Raw genomic sequence first — 27282 nt, forward strand, 5'->3', positions numbered from 1 at the left:
TTGGTAGCATATCTAAATACTACTGTAATTTTTTTTTATGAAACCCATTGCTCCTACTACTATTGGAAATGATTGGGTATCTTTGTTCCACATTACTCTCGTTTCTGCCTGCGAATCTTTTTATTTTACGACTTTGTGACTGTCTGTGTGTGAGACATGATAATCACCAGGTGTAACCATTTCAATGATCAGTGTTACGTTTGTCTTTTTTCATGGGCACTATATCTGTTTTTTTGCATCTATTTTTTGAATTATTGATAAAGAGTAAATCCCATGTGATGTACACTTCATCATTCTCTCTGATGCTTTGTGGTTCATGTTTCCAATGCTTTTCAGTTACTTTTATATTGCAGTGTTTGCACAACCCCCATTGCAGTAATCTTACTATATTATTGTGCCTTTCAATGGACAGGCCTTCTGCCATGAGAATATCACACACAGCAACTAGGTGTGCAACTGCTTCCAGTTCTGTTTTACAGCATCGACATTTGTCTGTTTCTCCCACATCTTCAATGGATTTCATAAACCAGTGTGTACGTAATCCACAATCATGTGCTACACTTATTAACCTTTCATCCTTTGGTTTTAACTCTCCACTCTTTAAACATTCCTGCATCAAATCCTGATCAATATGAGGTTGTTCCACGAGAGCTCAATTCTTGCTATTATATTTATAACGTTTCCACATTTCTTTCCTTTCCTTTTTATCTGATCTTTCTTCTTATATTCTTTCTTTTGTTTTTGGCACATTCAATTGCTGTCTGATTTTTGTCTACAACTGGCTTGATTTCCATTCCTGCTTGCCACCAGAATGCTTCTGCTAAACTAAGCACAGAGGTCATCTTAGACTTCCTCTCCTCAGTTGTAAAACTTTCACTATATTTGCAACTGATGTGGTCAGCAGATATGTATACAGTAACACAATCACAGATCTATACATGCAATTATTTTTGAGGAGGCTCATAACTCCTTTAGAGCATGGATTATATAATCTTGATATACAGGCAGTCCCCAAGTTGAGGACAAGATCCATTTTTTAGTCTGTCCATAAGTCAAATTTGTATGTAAGTTGAAACGTGTACATATGGTTCTTATTAAATGTCACTTTTTCAAATGTTTGCCTCAGTCTAGTATTTATTTTACTTTTCTTTGCATATAAAACAATTTAGAAACACTTCCAAATAAAAAAAAAATCTTAAACATAATACTGTATACTGTAGCTATGCTTCCTTACTTCCTATGAGCTATATGCTTCCTTACTTCCTATCAACATAGCTGGTTTAAGGCATCTTGTTATTAAATGCAGTGTTTATGAGGACTTTTTCACACACACACACACAAACCATACCGCTCAACTGTACAGATTTTCTCAGAACGTCCAGATTTTTGCCTTATATTTTTGGTCCATTTTCCATAAAATTGCGGTTGTCTGGCAAAAGTAGTGGCAAATCCTTAAAGACATAATTCAGAAAGTAATGACAGACATTTGAGTTTCAGAATTCATACCCTTCAGAAAATTCATGCTAAAGCTAAATCTGTTAATCTATCAACTTTCTAAGTTTGTAAGAGCAATGTTTATTAAAATTGTCCCTATTTTGGGACGTCTGTCCCACTTTTATTTATGGCTTTGTCTAGAATTCTTGCTCTAAGAGATTTAGAAGTATCACACACACACACACACACACACACACACACACACACACACACACACACACACACACACACACACACACACAAACACACACACACACACAGTCCCACAGATTCTGCAAGCCCTGCATGGCGTGCAGGACTAGTGCAGGAGCTCCAGCAGGCAATATGTCTGCTGTGCGATCCAGGAATAACCTGTAGGGACGTGCATGAGTGCTCCTGCACTAGTCCTGCATGGACTCAGCCCCTGTATGCAAATTACCCCATTTACAGGAGAAATCCATGCAAATGAGGTGAATTTGCAATCCAGGAAGCTGGAAACCAGCCGTGCAGGACTAGTGTAATCTGCATAAATGTACTCCACCAGTAACAGAGTACATTTCTGCAAAGTACGAAACTGAGCCATGACAGCTCCAAATAAAGGGTGGATATCATGTAGAAAGCATGCCAATGGCCAACTATAAGGCCACTGGCATGGAAAACATTTGCAAAAATTAAAAAAAAAAAAATCAACTTTTATTTTTTTTTAGCCAATCTTGGCTGTTTAAGCATTGGGCAGCGGCTCGCAAACGGGATCAGGCGGAAAATAAGAAAAAAAAACATAAAATAAGCATTCTAACCAAAATCACTATTTTGCCATTATACTCAATGGCAGGCAGAAGACAACATGGCCAGTGAATAGTGGTTGCTAAGGGGGGAAGCTCAGTGTGGGACATGTAACTATGCATCAGTAGGCAGTCCTATGCAAATGAGGGGAATGATACTGAATCCCAGATTCTGCCCCGCATGCAAGTCAGCACCCAACAGTGTAAGAACAAGAATAGCTTAGTGGAAGCCTAGGAGTTAGATGACATCATAGGGGTGTGTCAGGCATTCTGTAAGTAGATTGGAGCTCCGTGGCTCGGGTTTGCCCTTAACTTAGCAGAGCTATGCAAGGGTGTGTGTCTGAGGCTGCCTAGCACTCTTTACATTGCCTAAGTGGGTGTGCATGCCGCACACCGGGTTTTAAAGGAAAAAAAAGTAAACCAGGAAATAGCAGCTCTGTGCACATTTGAGCACTGTGCTTGCACGGCACGCCCCCGGGATTAAACAGGAAGGCAATGGGAAGGGGAAACAGCAGTAGGAAGGCAATCAAGAACTAGCATAGCTGGCAGGTGAAATGTATCAGAATCAGCCAATTACACAGGCAGCAGACCAGCTCAGCCCAGCCCAGAACACTACTATAAACTATGCAAACACCTTTCCCTCTGGTTTTTCCCATACTCTACACCACCGGTGTATACAAGCAGGGAACTTTTAACAAACAAAACAAGAAAATGATAGGGGCTGCAATAGCTATCATACAACAACAGGGTGGTGAGGATGTGAATGCTGTCGACCAACCCACAGTGAGGAGACAGAGAAGAGTGTACATACCCAGGGTAACCTACCATGGGCTACATGAGCTGGAGATAGTGGAGCACTATAGGGTGGACAGAGACCTCCTATAGCAAATTGTTGAGCTGTGCCAGCCACACGTGACACACAGAACTAAAAGAGGGGAACCCATCCCAGTGGATACCAAGGTATGTGTAGGCCTAAGAATACTAGCTACAGGTACCTTCCAAAGGCCAACTGGGGATATGATGGGGATCTCACAGGCATCAGCATCCAGGGTACTCCACCAGTTCCTGGATGCCATGTCAGCCCATGCCGGTAAGCACATATATTTCCCCAACACCCGTGAGGCATTGGCCAGCAATATGCATTTGTTCCATCAAATAGCAGAATACCCTGAGGTAGTGGGTGCTATAGACTGTACACACATACACATCAAAGCACCACCTGGTGAGTGAGGTAGGGTCTACATAAGCCACAAGGGCTTCCCCTCCATCAACTGCCAGGTCATGTGCGATGCCCAGGGCATAATAATGAATGTGTGTGCTGGCTGCCCTGGAAGCTATCACAATTCCCACATCTGGCATCTGATGCAGCTGTACCAGAGATTTGCCAGTGGGGACATCCCTTATGGTCACCTAGTGGGGGGTGCTGGTTACGCACTGGAGCCGTGGCTGATGACACCCATCAGAAATGCGCACACACACACACACACACACACACACACACACACACACACACACACACACACACACACACACACACACACACACACACACACACACACACACACACACACACACACACAGGAACAAGAACTCCATAATGAGGCACATGCACAGACCAGACTTATAACAGAGCATGTGTTTGGGATGCTCAAGTCATGGTTCCAGTGCCTGGACACATCCGGTGGAGCCTTGCAGTATTCACCAGCTATATGTACCCAAATTGTCATCGTATGTGCCATGCTACACAATATGATCCTGCAGAAACAACTGCAGAAGGAAAAGCACGGGGCAGGGTCACACAGCCCCTGACCATTGCCAAGGACTGCACAGACACAGAGTGACTCAGAGGAGGAACAACCTGAATCTGCCCCAGTAGGCAGAAGGAGGTGTGCCCAGTATGCCCTGGCCTTGGCAAAGAGGCAATGCATAGCACATACACTGACACGGAAGGGACCCAGGGAATGACACCTCTCTCTGACTCGTACATACAGTAAAAGGGATCCCAAACATGACACTACCTGTGCCCAACCATGTATAGGGAGTGCACTATGTGCATCTGACATAGGCAGCCCCGAGCACCATCCTCAATACTGGCACACCCACAAAGTAAGTCACTCTTCTTATCGATTGCTGATTGGAGTAGTATGTGTTGTTACTTGTATCTCTGGTATGGATGTTAGCATGCAAGGCACTAGGGTGGCTGAATGGGATGCCAGCAGATAGTAGACACCTATAGTGGCAGCATGAGATCTGTAACAAATATGGGTGTAACCACAATAGCCAGTACTACACATGTTGACAAAACTCACTGCAGGAAATGTGCTGGCCTACATGTGTGTCCATATGACACACACATGCCAGTCAGGGAGGTTCACATACCAAACAACAGTCACAGCCAGCAGGCCAGCAGGACAGGTGTAGACAAACACAAAAAAGGCTGTGCTAAGGCCACTGAATGATGCCTATGGGTTGCCTCCCCCCAGGCCTACACAGACAGACCACATCAGTTTAGACAGTGGGATGTTAGTTCTGAAGGGTAAGAAGTCAGAAACTAATATGTAGGTCACTCAAACGTAAGACCTGTAGTACACTGACATGCCTCTAGTCAGCATGATAGGTTAGAAAACAGAATGAAATGGAGTACCTGACATACCAGTACAGTCATAGCAAATGTATACAATTGTCAGGTGTGCACCCCCCCAATCCTGTGCAGCAATGTAGAAACAGTCAGGTGTGCCCACCATAGCCAATGTAGACATGTAGTAACAGTCAGGTGTGCCCCCACAATCTTATGTATACATGTAGTAACAGTCAGCTGTGCCCCCCAATCCAGTGTAGCAATGTAGAAACAGTCAGGTGTGCCCCTCCAATTCTGTGTAGCAATGTAGAAACCGTCAGGTGCGCCCCCCCAACCCGACTTAGACATGTAGTAACAGTCAGGTGTGCTCCCCCCACTCCTATATAGAAATGTTGTACTGGTCTGGTGTGCCCCCCCCCAATCAGATGTACACACGTTGTAACAGTCAGGTGTGCCCCCCCAAATCCGATGTAGAAATGTAGTAACAATCAGGTGTGCTCCCCCCAATCCTGTGTAACAATGTAGAAACAGTCAGGTGTGCCCCCCATATCCTATGTAGACATGTAGTAACAGTCAGGTGTGCCCCCCAGTCCCATGTAGAAATATAGTAACATGTATGTGTAGGTATAATACCAGTGGAGCACAGATGCCCAGAGGTGGCCAAGGTAGCAGGATAGATTGTAGCATTTGTACAATATGCAGGTATGTGTGTGTCAATTTGGTGTGTGTTTCATATTGTGTGAGAGTGATCAGTATGTATGCATGTTGAGGTATGACCTGGTGCCCATTGCCCACTACTGCTGATAACAGGGCCAAGTCCTCACAACTGCAGTGCCAAAGACAATTCCCACCAATATAACACATACTAGCAGAAAGTCATTGTAAATGTCTGGTGGTAATATGTGTCACCATCTGAAAGATTAACATGGCATGGCTGTTGGGCTAGATATATAAGCAGTACACAGGGGAAAGTACCCCAGACATACAGTATATAATGTGTAACTGTGAAATGGACACACCCTTAGAATTGTACATACAGGCATGCATCACATTATCTGGGCCTGAAGTAAGGAATACTGGTGTTGTCTGCCCGAACCCTTGCAGATCACAAAGGTGATAGGACTGATGTATTGGGAAACAGCTGATGTACCTACACATGCCACCATAACTGGAATTCCCCATGCATATCTGTGCATCAGATGCAAGTAGCGTCCATTGCACACATGCACCCAGCTCACCCACACACCACCCACAGGTACATCTCTGGTCGTATCCCTGCAGTTGGGAATGGGTACAATATGACCCCCGCCTGTATATGACAATAGCGAAAGAATGCAGCATGCAGTGCAGGTGCCCCATGCAGGTGTGTCCCTAGCTGTAGGTAGCACCCTGCCAGCATCCACACCACCTGATCAATACTGATAGAAGGTATTGGCTTGAACACCTAGCACACCAACCCTGTCACCCCAGGGGAATATACTGTATGGTGGTCTGGGACTGTAGGACTGACAGAATGCAATGGCCTGGCACAACTGCCCCGCAACACCACCAAATGGCCTACAGGCCTCTGCCAAAGGCCTGTGTCTCACATGTACTGCCAATGCATGTTATGTCATGGATACCCAAATAACAACATAACACACTCCACATAAGCCATATGCAAGCTCATGTGGACAAACCACAACAACATGTCCACCATGTCCCACTGCATGAACTGTGAACTAACACCAGAACATAGCTGTGATGAGGTGATAACCTTAGGGAAAGTATCAGAGAATGTATGAATAATGTATGGCAGAGGATAGAATAATAGAGGGGGGATGGGAGCATGGGCAGCATGGAATGTGCAAGGTCTGACACACAGCTGTGTGCACACACTATACCTGGCTGCAAACACATAAATGGGTGGTTACAAACCTGCCCATACACTACAATAGGGGTAATGTATTGACTCATGGCCCCTGCCTCTGGGTAACCTGTGTGAATCTGTACAGCTGTGAGGTATTGCCACAGCAAGATAAGGCCATACAGTCATGTCGATGGATATACAAGTATGGGACACTCTTCCAGCACTGTACCAAGGTGCTGAACTGGATACATAGACCCAGCAGCAAGTGTCTGCAGTTCCCACTCCAGAATGGCATAACTTACCATGAATATGTAGGCATCTGCCCACAATACTGGACACAGCTGTCATTACTGTGAGCAAGAATGCCCACCTGACAGTACTTGAGGACATAAAACATCAAAGTGTATAACAGTACACATGTCTGAATATCTCTGCCAACACCAGTACCATATAGCAGAAGCAGCACAGACACAATCACCTACAGTACACACTATCCCTTGCACAGCTTGTCCTCATATTGCAAAATGACCTATGGATGCCAAATGATCTACAGATACCCTGCAGAAACAGTTTGCTACCTGTAGGTTTACAACACAAAGGTCTGCACTGGAGTACAAACTACCTGGAATGGATCCACATATTCAATACAGAAGGGCATACTGGGCATGCTCACACACAAACAAATGAAGCCCATGTCTGCAAACAACAGTGGACCATACATATCTGACTGTTGCAGATGTTAGTGTATACTCTCCTCAGTATGCACCAGTCATGCTTTGCACACATATTGGATAGGAATACAGACATATCCAAGGACAACACCATATAATAAGCCAAAAGTAAGCAAACATAGATGTGTGGAAGAGAGTGACTGTGACAAAAAGCCATCCATCATGAGACCTGCCCCACCCAGCACACAGCCAAATGGCTACAACCATATGATGTGTAGATGTCACTCACTGTAGGTTTTAGCCACTGATATCCATCAGCATTACAGACTATGTGATGCCAGTGCTAGCTGTGCAACATAACTGTACAAGGCAGTAGTCATCTAGCAGCTGTATGCATGTACCTGCTGAATATAACCTTATGTGTGCCTGCATGTGGTGTGGCAACCTCTAGATGAATGGGTTATGGCTGATGCACACACATTGCCCTCTCCATAGCCCTACTATGACAAGCCTGCTGATGTCATCCACTTTGGAATACATTTTTGGGAATATAGTAGCCCAGTAATCCCTGTGGCGTGTCCTAATACTGCGTAATGCTGTAGTGTGATAAACTAGTTAGGTAGGAGTTCTAATCCCAGACATGGTAATTGTGTGTGTGTGTGTGTGTGTGTGTGTGTGTGTGTGTGTGTGTGTGTGTGTGTGTGTGTGTGTGTCTCTCTCTCTCTCTCTGTCTGTGTAGGGAGCAATGCTTTTTAGGCTAGTCACGCTCACTACAATTCAAATGGCCTACTTTGGCAAGGCTGCTGATGTCATTCTCTGTGAAATACACCTTTGGGAAAGCTGTAACTTAGTAACCTCTGTGGCATGTCCTAATACTGCGTAATGCTGCAGTGTGATAAACTAGTTAGGTAGGAGTTCTAATTGCAGACATGGTAACTGTGTGTGTGTGTGTGTGTGTGTGTGTGTGTGTGTGTGTGTGTGTGTGTGTGTGTGTGTGTGTGTGTGTGTGTGTGTGTGTGTGTGTGTGTGTGTGTGTATGTGTAGGGGCAATGCTTTTTAGGCCAGTCACACTCACTACAATTCAAATGTCCAACTTTGGTAAGGCTGCTGATGTCATTCACTGTGAAATACACCTTTGGGAAAAATGCAGCCCAGTAATCTCTGTGGCACATCCTATAACAGTGTATTTCTGTAGTGTGATATAGTACTCTGGTAGGGGTTCGATTCCTACACATGGCAAGTATGGATGTTTGTGTGTGTGTTTCTATGTCTGTGTAGGGAGTAATGTCTTTTAGGCTAGTCACACTCACTACAGATCAAATGCCCTACTTTGGCGAGGCTGCTGATGTCATTCACTGTGAAATACACCTTTGAGAAAGATGTCATGCAGTAATCTCTGTGTCGCTTCCTATAACAGCATACTGCTGTAGTGTGATATAGTACTCTGGTAGGGGTTATATTCCCACACATGGCAAGTGTGGATGTTTGTGTGTGTGTTTCTATGTCTGTGTAGGGGCAATGCTTTTTAGGCCAGTCACACTCACTACAATTCAAATGTCCAACTTTGGTAAGGCTGCTGATGTCATTCACTGTGAAATATACCTTTGGGAAAAATGCAGCCCAGTAATCTCTGTGGCACATCCTATAACAGTGTATTTCTGTAGTGTGATATAGTACTCTGGTAGGGGGTTGATTCCTACACATGGCAAGTATGGATGTTTGTGTGTGTGTTTCTATGTCTGTGTAGGGAGTAATGACTTTTAGGCTAGTCACACTCACTACAGATCAAATGCCCTACTTTGGCAAGGCTGCTTATGTCATTCACTGTGAAATACACCTTTGAGAAAGATGTCATGCAGTAATCTCTGTGTCGCTTCCTATAACAGCATACTGCTGTAGTGTGATATAGTACTCTGGTAGGGGTTATATTCCCACACATGGCAAGTGTGGATGTTTGTGTGTGTGTTTCTATGTCTGTGTAGGGAACAATGCTTTTTAGGCTAGTCACACTCACTACAGATCAAATGTCCTACTTTGGCAAGGTTGCTGATCTCATTCACTGTGAAATACACCTTTGAGAAAAATGTAGCCCTGTAATCTCTGTGGCACGTCCTATAACAGTGTAATATGTAGTGTAATATAGTACTCTGGTAGGGGGTTCTATTCCCACACATGGCAAGTGTGGATCTTTGTATGTCGATGCCTGTGTAGGGAGCAATGATTTTTTTAGACTAGTCACATACACTACAGATCAAATGCCCTACTTTGGCAGGGCTGCTGATGTCATTCACTCTGAAATACACATTTGAGAAAAATGTAGCCCTGTAATCTCTGTGGCATGTCCTATAACAGTGTAATATGTAGTGTAATATAGTACTCTGGTAGGGGTTCTATTCCCACACATGGCAAGTGTGGATCTTTGTGTGTCGATGCCTGTGTAGGGAGCAATGATTTTTTAGACTAGTCACACATACTACAGATCAAATGCCCTACTTTGGCAGGGCTGCTGATGTTATTCACTGTAAAATACACCTTTGAGAAAAATGTAGCCCAGTAATCTCTTTGGCTAGTCCTATAACAGTGTACTGTTGTAGTGTGATATAGTACTCTGGTAGGAGTTCTATTCCCACACATGGCAAGTGTGGATGTGTGTGTGTTTCTATGTCTGTGTAGGGAGCAATGCTTGTTAGGCTAGTCACACGCACTACAGATCAAATGCCCTACTTTGGTAATGCTGCTGATGTCATTCACTGTGAAATACACCTTTGGGGAAGGAGTACACCAGTAATCTCCATGGCACCTCCTATAACTGCATAGTGCTGTAGTGTAATAAACTAGTTAGGTAGGAGTTCAAATCCCAGACATGGCAGGTGTGTGTCTGTGTTTGTCATTCGAATCCTGTGTGGAGGTGGCCGTGGGTGTTTAACAACTGGACTCATTGTGGAGTGGGTTTTGCAAATTTCTTATATGGTGGCCCTATTATATGTCACAATGTCCACTGTACAAGGATAACAGATGTGAAATAGCTGAGAGGCTAGGGTGCAACTCCATACCCCTACATGTGACATCAAGGCCTGGCAATCAAAGATAGCAACCCTTGTATTACCCAGAGAACACTCTCAACCCATGTCTCATACACAAACACACTTGTCTAGGCAACAACCGCATATTTCCCACAGATAGTAACCATGCTGTGATTGCAGTGGACTACAGAGGGCATAGTACCCTGTCCATCAGTACAATAGGCATGCACATGCATACAGTGTGCCTTCACTATGTTCCCCACTGGACACCTGCAACACCTGTAGTGCCATCAAATGTGACCCACAAAGGACATACCATGCCTTAAACGCATGACCTGTATGGACAGATGCCACTGACACCAGGGAATACCTGTATCATGCTATCCATGTGGTACAGGGTCAACCTGCTGTCCATTACCTGTTCCCGCCACATGAGGCCAGGACTGGCACATCTGATGATAACAATCTGTGTACACAACATGGGCCAGACACCTCAGGTACAGTTCCACATGTCACTGTACATGCATGTGTGATGTGTGCACATCCCAGACACTGTCCATGTCATGGACTAAAGAACACATACATGGCAAGCAATGCACAGCAATGGCCGCACACAGTAGTTACCCAGGAGACTGGATGGTGAATATTATACCCACCTGTGTGGGCCAATCCAGACAATACACCCCTGAGCCACACTGCAGGCCATTGTCATGTGGCCTGATGCCAAGGTATACCCATCACCTAGCCTTGTATAGCCTTCTGGTACAGTCAACCACTACACACCCGTGAAGCAATGTACCCATGCATGTCAGTACTGTCACCCTGTGTCTGTGTGTGTCATGTAGGATGCTTCTGACTACATTCACACTCACTACAACTCCCATTGGCATACTGAAGCATGCTGCCTGATGTCAGACACCTCCATCTATCCTTTGCCCATATAGCCTCTGGATAACCCTGTGGTGCATGGGATACCTGCACAGTACTGTATTGTGGCAAACTAACTAGTGAGGAGGTGTATTCCAGACCTGCCAGTGTGTCAGTGTGTGTGGGTCCCTGAGAGAGTGTGGCTGTATTGATGCTGACACCTGTTCATGCAGGCACGTGTACTACAACTACCATATCGCTACCATATCGCTGTTGCAGATGTTACTCACCATCACATATACGTTTGGAGAGCTCTTCAACATGTAAGCTATGTGGTGCATCCTTGACAGGAAAATACAGCAGTCAATTGTTCTTTCATGCAAAAATCCAAGTTTAATTCTCATAATCATGTGCTTTGATTTTAAACCTTGGAAGCTGCTTATTTGAATTAAACTTGGATTTTTGCATCAAAAAACAATTGACTGCTGTATTTTCCTGCCAAGGGTACTTGTTTGGAGTTTATAGTTCTGTTTTGTACCTTTGCTGGCTTTTACTTGGTTTATGTGGTGCATCCAATAACTGCATAGACATGTGATAGCAATACATAGTCAGTCAGGGGTTTGATACCCTGTACTGGCAGGTGTGTGACACAAACATGCTTAGGTTTTACTCTCCCACCCCCTCCCTGACCTATCTTTATCTCTTTCTGCCTCTCTCACTCCCTCTGTGGTGGATGTGGAGATGTACACCTGCTTTGCTTAAGCAGCAGCATGTGTCTTGTAAGTGATTCTCATGATCAGCTGATGGTCTCTGCACGAATTGCAGCCCTCCTCTAGCTCATTGCATGTGGAACAGCTGTGGTAACATTCCCATAGCCAATTACATGGAAAAACACTCCAATATCTAGGAACATCATGTTGGTACTGGGCCTTTTCATTCACTGTGAGCTGGACCTAGATCTGTTGTTTGGTAAACAGCATCACAGATGGATTGGGGATTTACCTCTAACAACATACACTGTGGAAACAGGCCAACACACAGGAGGGGGGTGTGCCTTACATGACTACAGAATGTAAGTGTCACTATTCTGCATTTGGAGTAATGTTGGTTTAACAGGGTGTGTGTGGATATGGCTGGTCTACATGTTTTAAGACCTGTCATGACAGTGCTATGTTTCTGAGGAAACCCCCACCTGTAGGTTCATCTGCAGACTGGGCAGTGTGTCGTGCCTTTTGTTTCTTGTGTTACTCACAGAGCACCTATCTTTGAACTGCAGAAGCATAGTGTGAGGATTGCAGACAGTACATGGTGACAGACATGAGAGTTACTGACTTCATATCCCTTATAGGACATATGTCACAACAAACCCTGTTACAACAGTAACTGTATAAGGTTATCACAGCAACATGTCGATATTGGCCCTGTGTTTGTGCCTCCAGCCACAACTCTGTCAACCTGTGTACATATGTCATGCAGTAAGCAGTGCATATGTTCTGTACACCATAATATTTTGACATCATATCTGATAACAAGCCAGTGAGATATCAGACTGCAACACATGTTATGCATAGCAGAGGTTATCTTTGAGGACATAGCCTGGGCATTCTGTGGTTGTGTGTACAATACTGAGGTATGTGTATGTATGGTGATTGTCGACAGTTATTGTATTGTGAATATGTACCTTGGCCTGTGTACAGTCTGTGGTAGATGTCATTGTTCTTGGTCCTGTTCTATCTGATGTTACATGCTGCTCCACTTTGTGTTACCCTATCAGCTTACGTGTTTGTAGGGCCAAACACACACATGTCCCATACCACAGACAGGCATCGGACCACACTGTGTAGTGGCCCAGTATATGTAGGGTTAGTGTGTGAGTGGCACATACAAGGATGGTGTTGATCAGATAGTCCATATAGTGTAATATTATGCTAGCTACCATATGTGGCTGTGGCTGTGTTCACATTGGTTGTAGTTATGCACTTTCACACAGGTGTCTGTTACTCTGTGCTGTGACATGCCTGTAGAGCCTGCTATATATGCAGGTACATGTGTGTTTTCCCATAAGAAATGTAGGCCAGTGTTGTGGCAGTCTGCCTGTAGCCTGCACAGTGCTTTGTTACATGCCTAGCAGCTTAGTGTACCTACCCAGTGTGATGTTATGTACAGATACTTGCCAGATGTACTGCTGCCAGGCCACCATAACAGTCATGTATGTCGGACAAAGCAGTGGGATGCTGTACAGATATATGTCACTAACAAGTGGGTAGTATGTGGCCATGGCACCTCTGTACCGGCGGTTAGTATGTGTCAGGACAGACAGGGGTATGCGAATGCATACCCTATGGAGGCAAATGTATACCAGTATTTATGCAATATAGCCGTCTACATGGCTAACATCCACATCAGGCTTGGTTCACATGTCTTGCACTAAGGGGTTCTGTGTATACATCTAGACTGATCAACGTGTGTCAGACTGTCCATATTTATTGGCCAAATCTCTGATGCAGTCCAGAGGATCATTACTGTGCTAGCAGTGGTACTCTACTATGATGTCTTTAGGATGTCTGTCTGTGGCCAATGGCGCACATGTTAAAAGCAGATGTGACCTCCCACACACAACATGTCTGTGAAGACAACCCCTATCACAGTAGCAATAGTCTACATTATACGTGCAATACATACCTGACATCCCCTTGCACTAAGAAGTTGGGACTACTGGGGCAGAGGTAGGGCTCCACTCCATGTTCAGGACATATGGTGAACATATATGTATATATACTTATCCATATATCTATACAGATATAAACACATATACATATCGACATACATAGATGGATATGGATATGTACACACACACACATATATATATATATATATATATATATATATATATATATATATATACATATACATATACATATAAACACTCAAATATATACATATACACAGAAATATATGGCTACACAGATACAGATAGAGATACATATGCACATATACTTAGGGATATCTACATATATATTGACAGTAAAAGGTATATCAAAATAGATTTGTATGCACATATAGTTATATATATCTACATATATATCTACATAAACAGGCATATCTGTAAACATAGGATGTGCATACATATATAGCTACATATATGTAGATATACACATACATATATATATATATATATATATATATATATATATATATATATGTATGGGTCTACTTCATATGATCGATAGTTCATTTGATCGACATTCATTTCACAGAGACCAAAACACCTAAAACTGATTTGAACTAAACTCTTAACATTGACACATTAAATTAAAAGCATTATGCGCTTTTCCCCACTGTAGCACGATCCTGGAGTTAGTATATATAGTTAGGGGGGTGTGGGGGCACAGCCCCCCACATACTTCATACTTGGCAAAGATACACATGCATACTTATAACTGATATGACTAACTCTTTGCAGACAACAATAGTTATCTAAACTATTTGGGGGGCTATGCCCCACACAACACTAATGTGGGGGGCTGGGCCACCCACATCCCCCAACTATATATTCTAACTCCAGGATCACACTATGGTGGGGAAAATGGCATAATGCTTTTAATTTCACGTGTCAATGTTATGAGTTTCAATCAAATTGGTTTTAGGTGTTTTGGTCTCAGTGAAATGAATGTCGATCATATGAAATTTAGGTCATATGACATAGACCTATATCTATCTATATATATATATATATATATATATATATAGGTTCATAGGTTGATACTAGGCTATCTGCCCTAGGGCATTTACAAGCCTAGCCAGAGTGTGTTTGGTTTTCGCCACCCTTCTTAGATTAGTTGACTGTGCCTCTATATAGTAGGTCACAGAAGATAGCCCATTTAAGGTTAGTTTACCGTGCCTCTGTCTAGCAGTGACACAGAAGAGATCCCAGGGGTAAATTTACAATCTCCCATCCAAACATCAAGATTCTTCTTGAAGAGGGTCATTGAGGGGCTCTGTCTGACATGGATTGGGATTTTGTTCCAGAGTGAGGGGAGCCTCTGGGATATGAATCTGTCCCTCCAGCATGTTCTATTTATTTCTGTGCTGAGGTTTAAGTCACTGACTGGAGCATGTAATTCTGATGGATTTGGATTTCTTGAGATAGAGCATATCCATTAATTCTGGGTTGGACATGGCTTTATACGTCAGGCACAGATCGCCTCTGAGCAGGCGGTAGGCAACTGAGTAGAGCTGGAGTTTCTTTAGCCTAACTGTGTAGGGCATCCGCTTGAGTCCCTTGATCCTCTTGGTGAGGTACTTTTGGGGTCTTTCTAGTTGTAGCAGGTGTCGGGTAACGTACATCCCAAATGGGGCATTGTATTCAATTATGGGCCTGATGAGTGATGAGTAGAGGGGCACAATGACCTCACTTGATCTAGATGTGAACCCCTTTGTGATAAGGTGGGCTATATAGAATGTCTTTCTAACCACTTTGGCAATGTGCTTGTCAAAGGAGAGATTGCAGTCTACTTGGGTCCCCAAATCCCTAATGACTTCTTCCGTACTTAATGGATTACCACCTATGTGGTAATTTGTGGGCACTTTGTTTTTCCCAAAGGGGATGACTATGCACTTTTTGGCATTTAGCTTTAGGCCATGGCTCTGGCACCAGTTATCCATCTCTGTGAGACCTTTTTGGAGGATGCTTGTGTCAGCAGGCGAGTCGATTATGGCCCCCAGTTTGCGGTCATCTGCAAACTTTGTCAGCCGTAGTTTTCCTGTGTTAGCCTGTACCTCAGAGAAATATATACCGAACAAGAGAGGTCCCAGGACTGAGCCTTGTGGGACGCCACTTGTAACTGGTTTAGAGTCTGACATGGTACCTGCAATTCTGACTATGTGGGTTCTATCCCTAAGCCAGTTTGCAACCCATCTTGTGACATAGGGGCTGATATTTAAGCTGGCGAGCTTATTTATGATGCCCGAGTGGGGTATTGTGTCGAAGGCTTTTGCAAGGTCAAGGTAGGCTGTGTGGACTACCTTTCCTTTGTCTATGGCCTTGGTGACTGTTTCAAAGAAATTGACCAGGTTCAAGAGGCAAGATCTGCCCTTAACAAAGCCAACTTGGGTAGGATCCAGTGTTTGGAGGTTCCCAATGTCTTTGTTTATGAGTTCCATGATGATACGCTTCATAGCTTTGCAGACCAGGCTAGTTAGGCTTATAGGGAGATAGTGTCCGTTGTGGCACCACCTTTATGAAGTGGGACCATTGCTGCTGTATGCCATTCTTTGGGTACATATCCTGTTGTAAGGTTGAGACTGAACAGTGATTTTAAGTGAGGGTTCAGTTCTTCTTGGAGCTCATGTAAAACGCAGCCCGGGACACCGTCCGGTCCCATTGATGTGGTGTTTTTTGCTTTGGAGAGGGCAGCTCTCACCTGTGCATCTGTGATATCAGGGAGGCTACACTCTGTTGGGATAGTCATTTGCCCATTTGGAGGGGGGGGGTTGCACTGAACCTGTCTGCCAGGATGTTGGCAATGTCTGTGGGTTCAGTGTATTTTTTGTCATTTTGCACTAACTCAGAGCATATCTGGGAGTTTCCACCCAGGTTTCTGACATAACTAAAGAAAGCCTTGTGATTATCTTTAGCGTCTTGTGCAATTTTTCTTTCGAATCTGGATTAGATGATTTTATGAGGGATCGTAGTTTCTTGCTAGTACTGATCAGAGTTGCCATCCCTTTCAGGGATTTTGCTCTATCATGTAGTAGTTTCCTCCTTCTGTTGTACAGCTTATTTATGGCTGGGGTCCACCAGACAGGTCTCCTGCCTTTGGAGGAGTGTGTCTTGGTTTTATTTGGGATAGCACGATCCATGCATTCCTGTAGGTATCTATAGAATGCATTTGTAAAGGATTCTGCGGTTTGGGCCGTATTTTCCACTGGCCCTGGGGCTTTGAAGGATTCCACCTCAGTTTTGAGAAGTGGGAAGTTTGCTTTTGAGAAGTTTTTGACCGTGGTTTCCTTTGCTGGGGGTGGGACGGGATATGGATGTCCATAGTGATTAATTTATGGTCAGATCTTACCAATGAGGGGTATACCTCTGGTATGGAACATAGAGTCCCCGTGTTGGTGATGATCAGGTCCAATATGTTTTCCCCTCTTGTGGGAGTGGTGACCAGTTGTTCCATAGCATTTGAGTTTATAAATTCTAGGAACCGTTGGGCTAGGGTGTTGGGGCTTGAGTAGTGCTCCCAGTCTATGTTTGGGTAGTTAAAGTCACCCACTATAATGGTGTTTGGAGAGACCTTCATATTCTCCAGTGTCTTCAGGAAGGCTGAGTGGGGTTCCTGAGTTTGGGAGGGTGGTCTGTAGCAGGCTATAAACTGGAAGGCAGTTTTGATCACTATTAGTTGCACATGGATGGTCTCAGATGCTTCGTGCAGTGCCACCAGCCTGGAGGTATGGGTATCTTTGATGAATATGGATACTCCACCTCCTCTTGTGGTTCGGTCCGAGTTTTGGGGCCGAAAAGCATGGTATGAGGTATAGCCTGGTAGTGCTGGGGTGCTCTCAGGAGCCTTGAACCAGGTTTCTCTTACTGCACAGATATCGATATTCTCCATACTGAGGAGAGCCTCGAGTGCGTGCATCTTGAGGTTTAGATGTCTGGCATTGAGCAGTATTACCCTTAGTTTCTTTTTCCTTGTATTGTCTAAGGAGGTGGGTTTGTGTTTTGAGCCTTGCATAAAAAAGGCAGTATGGGAGTGGCAAGAGCCTTGGCCAGTATTCAAAAACCCAGGGGTGACAGGTGTAAGCCATCCCTAGCGAAGCAACGTGGCTTGTCAAGCATGTCATCCCAGGCTGACAGACAATGGATCCCCTTTGAGTGACAGCAATACTTTAGCCAATTGTTGAAATTGATCATTTTGTCTTTATACTGTGGTATAATTCTTGGTGAGGGTAAGATACTACTCAAGGTCAGGGTCATACCGGCCTGGGCCACATGATCAGAGAGCTCCTCTATGTCTCTTTTCATGTAATCCAGGGAGGTACGTCTCAGGTCATTCACACCAGCATGGACAATGATGGAGTCATATTTGTACTTGCTTTGGAGTGACCTGAGTGCTTGTGTTATGTGGCGGATCCTGGCACCCAACAGGCAGCTTACAGTGACCTTCTCCTTGTTCAGCCTGGTGAGAGGGACGTCAGTGTGTCTGACAACAGAGTCACCTATTACATGTGTATTAGGTGTGTTGTTTAGACTTAAGGGCTGTGACTGTGTGGCACACTGACTTTGTGAACTATGTGTTACGTGGGTATTGTTGTGGGGTAGCAGTTGCCTGGATGTCTGCTTTGGAGGTCTCTGTTGCTTGGGCAGATTTTTATTTAGAGCCTTCGAGTATGTTTTTGTATGTTTATGCGTTTGGTTTGCTGGTGCGATAGGTCTATGTGAGACTGGATTTGTGGTGTGTGTGATTACCTTCTCCTCCAGACTGACCGTGCCAGTACTATGTTGAGAGAGCTCAGCCTCCAGTTTGGCTATATAGTTGCATCTCTCACATATATTTGAGCTTGTTGGGAAGAGGAGAGGGTGGTCTGTGTACATAAGGCAGTTGTAACATTGCCTCAAGATTCCCACATTCACCAGCTGGACTGGAGAGTAAACCTGAAACTGACTTTTGGACATGCCAGAATAGTATAAGGAGTTACTTTTTGACTTGATCAGAAAGGACCAATAGGGAGCCAAGTACTTAAAGGGAGTATAAGAGGGTGTAGTGCTTTAGTTTATTAGTGTTTACTTATAAGACACTTATCCTAGCTACTGCTGGGTTTTAGAAGGACAATAGAGTGCTTACTTTGAGAACAGTTCTAAGGGAAAAAGTGAAGAGCAGACTTTGTGGAGCTGGGAATAGTTTAAACCTGATTAAGCAGCACTGCCCGATGCTGCACTATGCGTAAAAATGCGCAAAAGAGGGTTTTAAGAGAGGGGGATCAAGGAGTTTGGAATTGACCCAAAATGGCCAATAAAACTACAGTTTCTAGGCAGTAACCACTCCCTCAGGGGCAGGCAGGCTGTTCAGTGTTTACAACTGCCACTGATGAACACAGAGACTTCCCTTTAGCCCAAGCAATCAATGGCCTCCAAGAAACTTACAAACAGTTCAGAACAGCAAATCTGTAACTGAACTTTTTTAAATATCAGAAAGTGGGAAAAAAGCAAGATTTTTTTTTTTGTTTTGTTTAAAGATAGCAGAGATACACAAGTAGCAACAAGTTAGAACAGTGCAATAAATGACCCCACACTTGAGTGCTAGACCAGAGACAGTTAAAATGCAAGTTTTAAGAAAAAAAATTATTTTAAAATAAGTGCAACACAGGAAAAGCAGTAAACAGGCTCTAGATGTGTTCTAAATACAGTTCCTGATACAGATATCAAGTTTAGCAAGCTGGAAAATGCTAAAAAGTAGGCGGCAAAGCAGAAATCTTAACAAATAATCTGAAGAAAAATACTTAAAATCTCAAAAGTGGCTCCTTTCTTCTCTCAGCGTTTTCTCCTCTTGGTGGGTGCTTCACCAACAGCCAACAAGTCTGAAAAGATGCCAAAATCACGAGGCAATCGGGTTTTAAGAGAGGGGGATCAAGGAGTTTGGAACTGACCCAAAATGGCCAATAAAACTACAGTTTCTAGGCAGTAACCACTCCCTCAGGGGCAGGCAGGCTGTTCAGTGTTTACCACTGCCACTGATGAACACAGAGACTTCTCTTTAGCCCCAGCAAGCAATGGCTTCCAAGAAACTTACAAACAGTTCAGAACAGCAAATCTGTAACTGAACTTTTTTAAATATCAGAAAGTGGGAAAAAAGCAAGATTTTTTTAGTTTTTTTTTTGTTTTGTTTAAAGATAGCAGAGATACACAAGTAGCAACAAATTAGAACAGTGCAATAAATGACCCCACACTTGAGTGCTAGGCCAGAGACAGTTAAAATGCAGGTTTTAAGAAAAAAAAATGATTTTAAAATAAGTGCAACACAGGAAAAGCAGTAAACAGGCTCTAGATGTGTTCTAAATACAGTTCCTGATACAGATATCAAGTTTAGCAAGCTGGAAAATGCTAAAAAGTAGGCGGCAAAGCAGAAATCTTAACAAATAATCTGAAGAAAAATAGTTAAAATCTCAAAAGTGGCTCCTTTCTTCTCTCAGTGTTTTCTCTTCTTGGTGGGTTCTTCACCAACAGCCAACAAGTCTGAAAAGATTTTATATATATATATATATATATATATATATATATATATATATATATATATATATATATATATATATACCTATGAAGAGATGTACACATGGCGACATATATATATATATATATATATATATATATATATATATATATATGTGTGTATATATATATATATATATATATATATATATATATATATATATATATATATATATATATACAGATGTGTTTACAGACATATGTATGAATATACATGTGTATGTACATGTAGACATATATCAACCGATTATATGTATATATCCATAATCCTGTCATGTGTATGCCTCACAGTTGTGTATACACTCCCAGATGTATCTCACTGTATGTATCTGCTATCTGTACATTATAATAAAACAACATATGTGATGCAACAGTCATATTAACAACACGTACTACACAATTGTGGAAGCACAGTCAATTGTTCAATACTAATCAATATATGTATTGACAGATATATTAGAAAAGCAACAGCTGTCTTCACAGTGGTCACAGCGTAGTGGTTAAGTGTTGTGACTTTAGTGTACAGGGTCTTGGGTTCAAGACCTGCAAGGGCTGTTCATTTTGTTGCTGGACAGAACAAGGGCTATTGGATACAGAATAGTTAAGGCAGATTTGAGCAGCTTTAAGCACTTTTGTGTGAGTTTGCATGAAGCTAAGCGGTGCTAAGCTACAGGTATATGTATGGGTGCTTACACAGTGTAGGCTTCATTTACCAGTGTGTAAATCAGCTTAGCTGTTATATTGCTGCAATGCTGATAACTGCTAAGCATGGCTTATCTCTGGTAACCAGTTCACACCACCCAATCTGATAACATAGCAGGGTAATGACATCTATAATAAGTGTATGCAATGCTGTGTACAATACATGCGCCTTTGTGCTGTCATTACAGTAGCAAAAGGTGTGAGTGTCATGTGTGGGACACAGATGTATATGAGGCCTGTACAGCACTGTTATCCATGTGACTGTGTTACATACAGGGGTGGTAGCCCAGAGTATGTGCTGTCACACTGGCATGTAGTGTATCATGGCTGTACTACCGTTGACAGTACCTACCCAGGCAAGAGTAGAGTGCTAAGTGTACAGGCACACCTGCAGGCATAGCTGGACTCTGAGGCCTCCCTGTTGTATCCCTGGTGTGTGAACTGTGTCACAGTATATAACCACTACTGGGTAATGACCCGACATGTGGATTGTAACTGTAGACTACCGTCTGTACAGCACATGATAGCGAGGGCTCCTGACATGTAGGTATGGCATACATATTGTTGTCAAACATCTATCTGTCAACACATTCATCCTACTGCATAGCTACTTGCCAAGGTGATGACTGTCAGTCCATGTACAGATTTGCAGATGGCAGGTATCCAGCTGGGATATATACAGGCAACATAAGCTTGATTGACACTGACATGTCTGCCAAGCTGTGTATGAACTGGCACATATTGGAGATAACACCCTGTAAGCACCACATGCCAAGGGTACCTCCACTACACTACCACAGTCAACAGAACATGCTTGGGTACAGGTCTCCATCACAGACCCTAACCATGTGTTGTAATGCATGTTCCATGCATGTCACCATGACCACCTCGGTGGCCATGTGCAGGAGACACCTGGAGGAATGGCTGATGCATGTCACTCTCACCCTGAGAGTCACCACAGTAGTGTCTGTCGATAGATTGCCTGCTGCCACATGGCAGTTGGCAGGATACCACTGTACACACAACCCCTACACAACCCATCTCTCCTTGCACAATAGCTAGGTACACAGCTATGACAATCTGCAGTGATGCACCCCAGTACTGACACATGTGTACGTGTGCATGACTGAGTATAGCAGTGTTTGTGTGTTAGCATACCTGTACATGGGAATTCCATGAGGGCCATCACAACCACTGCAACACCCATTGCCAGTCGTGGCTACTGCTGTATGGGACATTACATGTACCCTGTTGGGCTCCTCTCCATACTGGCTACACGAGCCTGGCAGTACCTTCACAGCAGTGTTATACAAATGGGTTGATAGGCATGGGATACCCATTGTGTTCAGGCAAGTGTGGGTATGTGTGCATGTCCGTTTATCCATAGGGTACAGCATTCCAAGGCCACATACACCTACTACAATACCCATCGCCACACTGTAGTACAGATAGTGTTGTTGCTGCCTATCTGTGAGGCATGACAATGCAACACTCTGCTATGCATGTGGCATGTGCATCAGATGCATATCACTGTAGTACCACTGTTGGGATCTACAATGGGTTGTATCGCAGTTGTGGCCATGTGTGATGGTGGGTATGTCAGAGTGTCATCATGAGTGTCAAGGAGTACAATATCCACTGGGGGATGTGGGTGTTATGTACACTTTTATTACACCAAGGTACACCTGGTATATGTCCTATGTACCACGTTATGGTTACCACTGTCACCATCAACCATACAGGTAACTGATACCACATTCCAAGCCAGTTATGCATGTACTGTGTGCAGCCTACCTGTAATACAATGGACACACGGTCAAGTTAGTTAGCAGCAATAGGCCCTGATCTCTTGGATGTGTGTCTGCCTGTTATGTGTCTGTTAATGTGTATATGAAGGTATGGCACACTATGTATTGTCCATGTACACCCATTACATTCCCCAATAGCATACTGTACATGTCTGGGGATGTTCTTCATGTAACATGTAACCTGGGACATACCTTACCCTACACTCTGTGTGGTGTGTGCAATATAAGCCACACACTACAGCATCACTACATACCTAGGTAGAGGCCTAGTCTCAGTGGTGCCAAGTAACAGTGTGCATGTATGTAAATGGGTCTACATCAGGTTGCGGGCTGTGCACACCCCAGCAGGTCACCTGCCCATGTGGCACAGGCAATAACTGGTATACTAACCTGCGACATGTGTTCAACTGTACCCCAGATATGTCACAGCCATGGTGTCACCACAGTGCCATACCCCATTGTGGAATATGACTGCAGACCATCCTTGTGCTGACTCATGTAAACCTACAACACAAATGGATAACATCATAGAGACCACAATCAACCAGTGTTACTAGCAGCTATAATGCATCATTGCTGGATGGCTACACTACCTGACATATATGCATTATACTTTACTCCTTACAACATGTTTCACCGCAGTACTGTGGTACACTGTAGTACAGTCACCATGTGCATCAGAACCATATTAGCCTGTCCCTGCATTGATGATATGGATGACAGGGATGTGGCGCAGGTATCATCATATGCACAGGGCATCCTTGTGCTGACACATGTACACCTACAACACAAATGGATAACATTATAGAGACCACAATCAACCAGTGTTACTAACAGCTATAATGCAACATTGCTGGATGGCTACACTAACTGACATATATGCATTACACTTTACTCCTTATAACATGTTACACTGCAGTACTGTGGTACAGTGTAGTGCAGTCACCATGTGCATCAGAATCATAGTAGTCTGTCCCTGCATAGATGGAATGGATGACAGGGATGTGGCACAGTTATCATCATATGCACAGGGTGTGTTGTTGGTTTGCCAGAGGCCGAGGATGGGTCCTACATTTTACACCATGTGTGTGAATGAGGGGTGTACAGAGGTGAATGATGTGGTGTGTGTATGTATGGGGTTGCCCTAGGGGTGTTTGTATAGTGTGTGGGTATGAATGCACACAGTTCTGCAATGTGGCTGCCCTACACAGGTGTTTATGGACAGCTGCAGACCAAACCTGGCAAAGTGTGCAGCTCACTGCTTCCAGCCACTGAAATGTGGATTCTGCCTGCCAGGGGTTCCATGGGCATGTGCAGGTACAGGCCTGGATGTGCTACTCTCATCTGATGATGACAAATGTCTGCTGGTACCAGGTCCCTCCTGGGACTGGCCAGGAACATGTGCTCGTGGCCTGCTGTGGTGTGGTGTGGGCAGTGCCCTCCCAGTGCTGGGGCTGGTACTGCCACTACGGGAGCCCCTTGGTGTCCTAGCATGTCCATACTGACTGCCAGCTGTTGGTGTTGCTGGCCTACCTCCACGTAGCCGTCGCTGCACTCCCACCACATGTTCAAGCACAGACAGACCACAGTCGATGAGGGCCATTATCTCACCAGACTGTCTATCCATGAATTCAGTTCATAGGTTCATAGGTAGGTACTAGACTATCTGCCCAAAAGCATTTATAAGCCTAGCCAGAATGTGTTGGCTTACGCTGCTCCCTTAGATTAGTTCCCTGTGCCTCTGTCCAGCAGAGCCATTGAAGTGATCCCTGGGGTATACTTTCTGTTTCCCATCCACTCGTCAAGGTTTCTCTTGAAGAGGGTTAGCGAGGAGCTCTGCCTAATGTCAATTGGAATCTTGTTCCAGAGCATGGGAAGTCTCTGGGACAGGAATCTATCCCTCCAGCTCTTCCTATTTATTGTTGTGGTGAGGTTTAGATCCCTAGAGAGTGTGGCTTGAGTGGATATGGTTTTCTTTAGGTAGAGCATTTACATCAATTCTGGGTTATTCATGTCCTTGTATGTCAAGCAGAGATCACCTCTGAGTAAGCGGTATGCAACAGAGTACAGCTGGAGTTTCTTCAGTTGAGCTGCATAGGGCATCTGTTTGAGGCCAGTGATCCTCTTGGTGAGGTACTTCTGTGGTCTTTCCAGCTGTTGCAGGTGGCTTGTAAGGTACATCCCAAATGGGGCATTGTACTCTATGATGGGTCTGATGAGTGATGTGTAGAGGGGCACAATGACCTCTTTTGATCTGGATGCATACCCTTTTGTGATTAGGTGGGCCACATAGAAGGATTTTCTAACCACTTTGGTAATGTGATTGTCAAAGGAGAGGTTACTGTCTACTTGGGTCCCCAGATCCCTTATTATGTCTTCCATATTTAGGGGGCAACCACCTATGCGGTAGTTTGTGAGTACTATGTTTTTTCCAAAGGGGATGACTATGCACTTTTTGACATTTAGCTTGAGGCCATGGTTTTGACACCAGGTATCTGTCTCAGTGAGACCCTTTTGGAGGATGTCGGTGTCAGCCAGAGACTCAATTATAACCACTAGTTTTCAGTCGTCTGCAAACTTGGTCAGCCATAGTCCTCCTGTGCTAGCCTGTACCTCTGAGAAATATATGCCGAACAGGAGGGGTACTCGGACTGAGCCCTGGGGAACATCACTTGTAACTGGTTTAGAGTCAGACCTAGCTCCCGCAACTCTTACCATGTGGGTTCTGTCCGTGAGCCAGTTTGCAACCCACCTCATGACGGAGGAGTTTATGTTCAGGCTGGTGAGCTTGTCTATAATACCTGAATGGGAAATGGTGTCGAAGGCCTTTGCGAGGTCTAGGAAGGCTGTGTGGACTACCTTTCCCTCATCAATAGCCTTGGTAACTGTCTCAAAAAAAATCCACCAGGTTTAGGAGGAATGATCTGCCCTTAACAAAGCCGAACTGGGTAGGGTCCAGTGTTTGGAGGTTCCCAATGTCTCTGTTAATGAGACCCATGATGATGTGCTCCATAGCCTTGCAGACCAAGCTAGTCAGGCTTATAGGGCGATAGTTCCCGGGATCTTTTGTGGCTCCACCTTTGTGGAGTGGAATAACTATTGCTGTGTGCCACTCTATGGGCATGTAGACTGTGGAGAGGCTGAGTTTGAACAGTGTGTTTAGGTGAGGGGTTAGTTCATCTTTGAGCTCATGTAAGACACAGCCTGGGATACCATTCGGTACCATCAATGCTGTGTTATGGCTTTGGAGAGGGCTGTTTTAACCTGAGTGTCTGTGATTTCAGGGGCACTACATTCTTCTGGTATGGTTATGGGCTCTTTTTGGGGTGAAGTTTACACTGAACCTGTCTGCCAGGATGTTGGCGATATCTGTCGGTTCAGTGTATTTTGTGCCATTCTGCACTAACTCCGAGCAGGTTTGAGAATTGCTACTTAGATTCTTGACATAGCTAAAGAATGCCTTGTGGTTATCTTTGGAGTTCTTGGCGATTTTTCTTTTAAAGCTAGCCTTGGATGATTTTATGAGGGATTGTAGTTTCCTGCTGATACTGATCAGGAATGTCTTCCCTTCTTGGGATTTTCCTCTTTTCTGTACTAGTTTCCTCCTTCTGTTGTATAGCTTGTTTATGACAGGGATCCACCAGACTGGTTTGCTTTTCTTGGAGGACTGAGTCTTGGTTTTACTTGGGATAGCATGCTCCATGCATTTATGTAAGTACCCGTATAGTGCATTTGTAAAGGATTTTGCAGCTTGGACAGCATTATCCTTTAGCATGGGTGCTTTGAAACTTTCCACCTCAGTCTTCAGTAACATGAAGTTTGCTTTTGAAAAGTTTTTCATGGTGGTTTCTTTGACCTGGAGTGGGGGCAGAATGTGGATATCCAGAGTGATTAGTTTATGGTCAGATCTAACCAGCGAGGGGTTGACCTCCAGTGTGGAATGCTGGTCACCCATGTTGGTGATGACCAGATCCAAAATGTTGTCACCTCTGGTGGGGGTGTTGACCAGTTGATCCAGGGCATTAGAGTTTAGAAATTCTAGGAAATGCTGGGCAAGGCAGTTAGTACTTGAGTAGTTTTCCCAGCTAATGTTTGGGTAATTGAAATCACCCAATATCAGGGTGTTTGGTAGGACCTTTATGTTTCTCAGTGTTTCCAGAAATGTGGAATGTGGGTCCTGGGACATGGTGGGTGATCTGTAGCAAGCTACAATTTGGATTGCAGTTTTTCCAGTTGTTAGTTGCACATGGATGATCTCTGGGGC

The sequence above is a fragment of the Protopterus annectens genome, chromosome 2.part2 (genome assembly GCF_019279795.1).
Source record: "Protopterus annectens isolate FY-2018-M chromosome 2.part2, PAN1.0, whole genome shotgun sequence".
Classification (NCBI taxonomy): Eukaryota; Metazoa; Chordata; order Ceratodontiformes; family Protopteridae; genus Protopterus; species Protopterus annectens.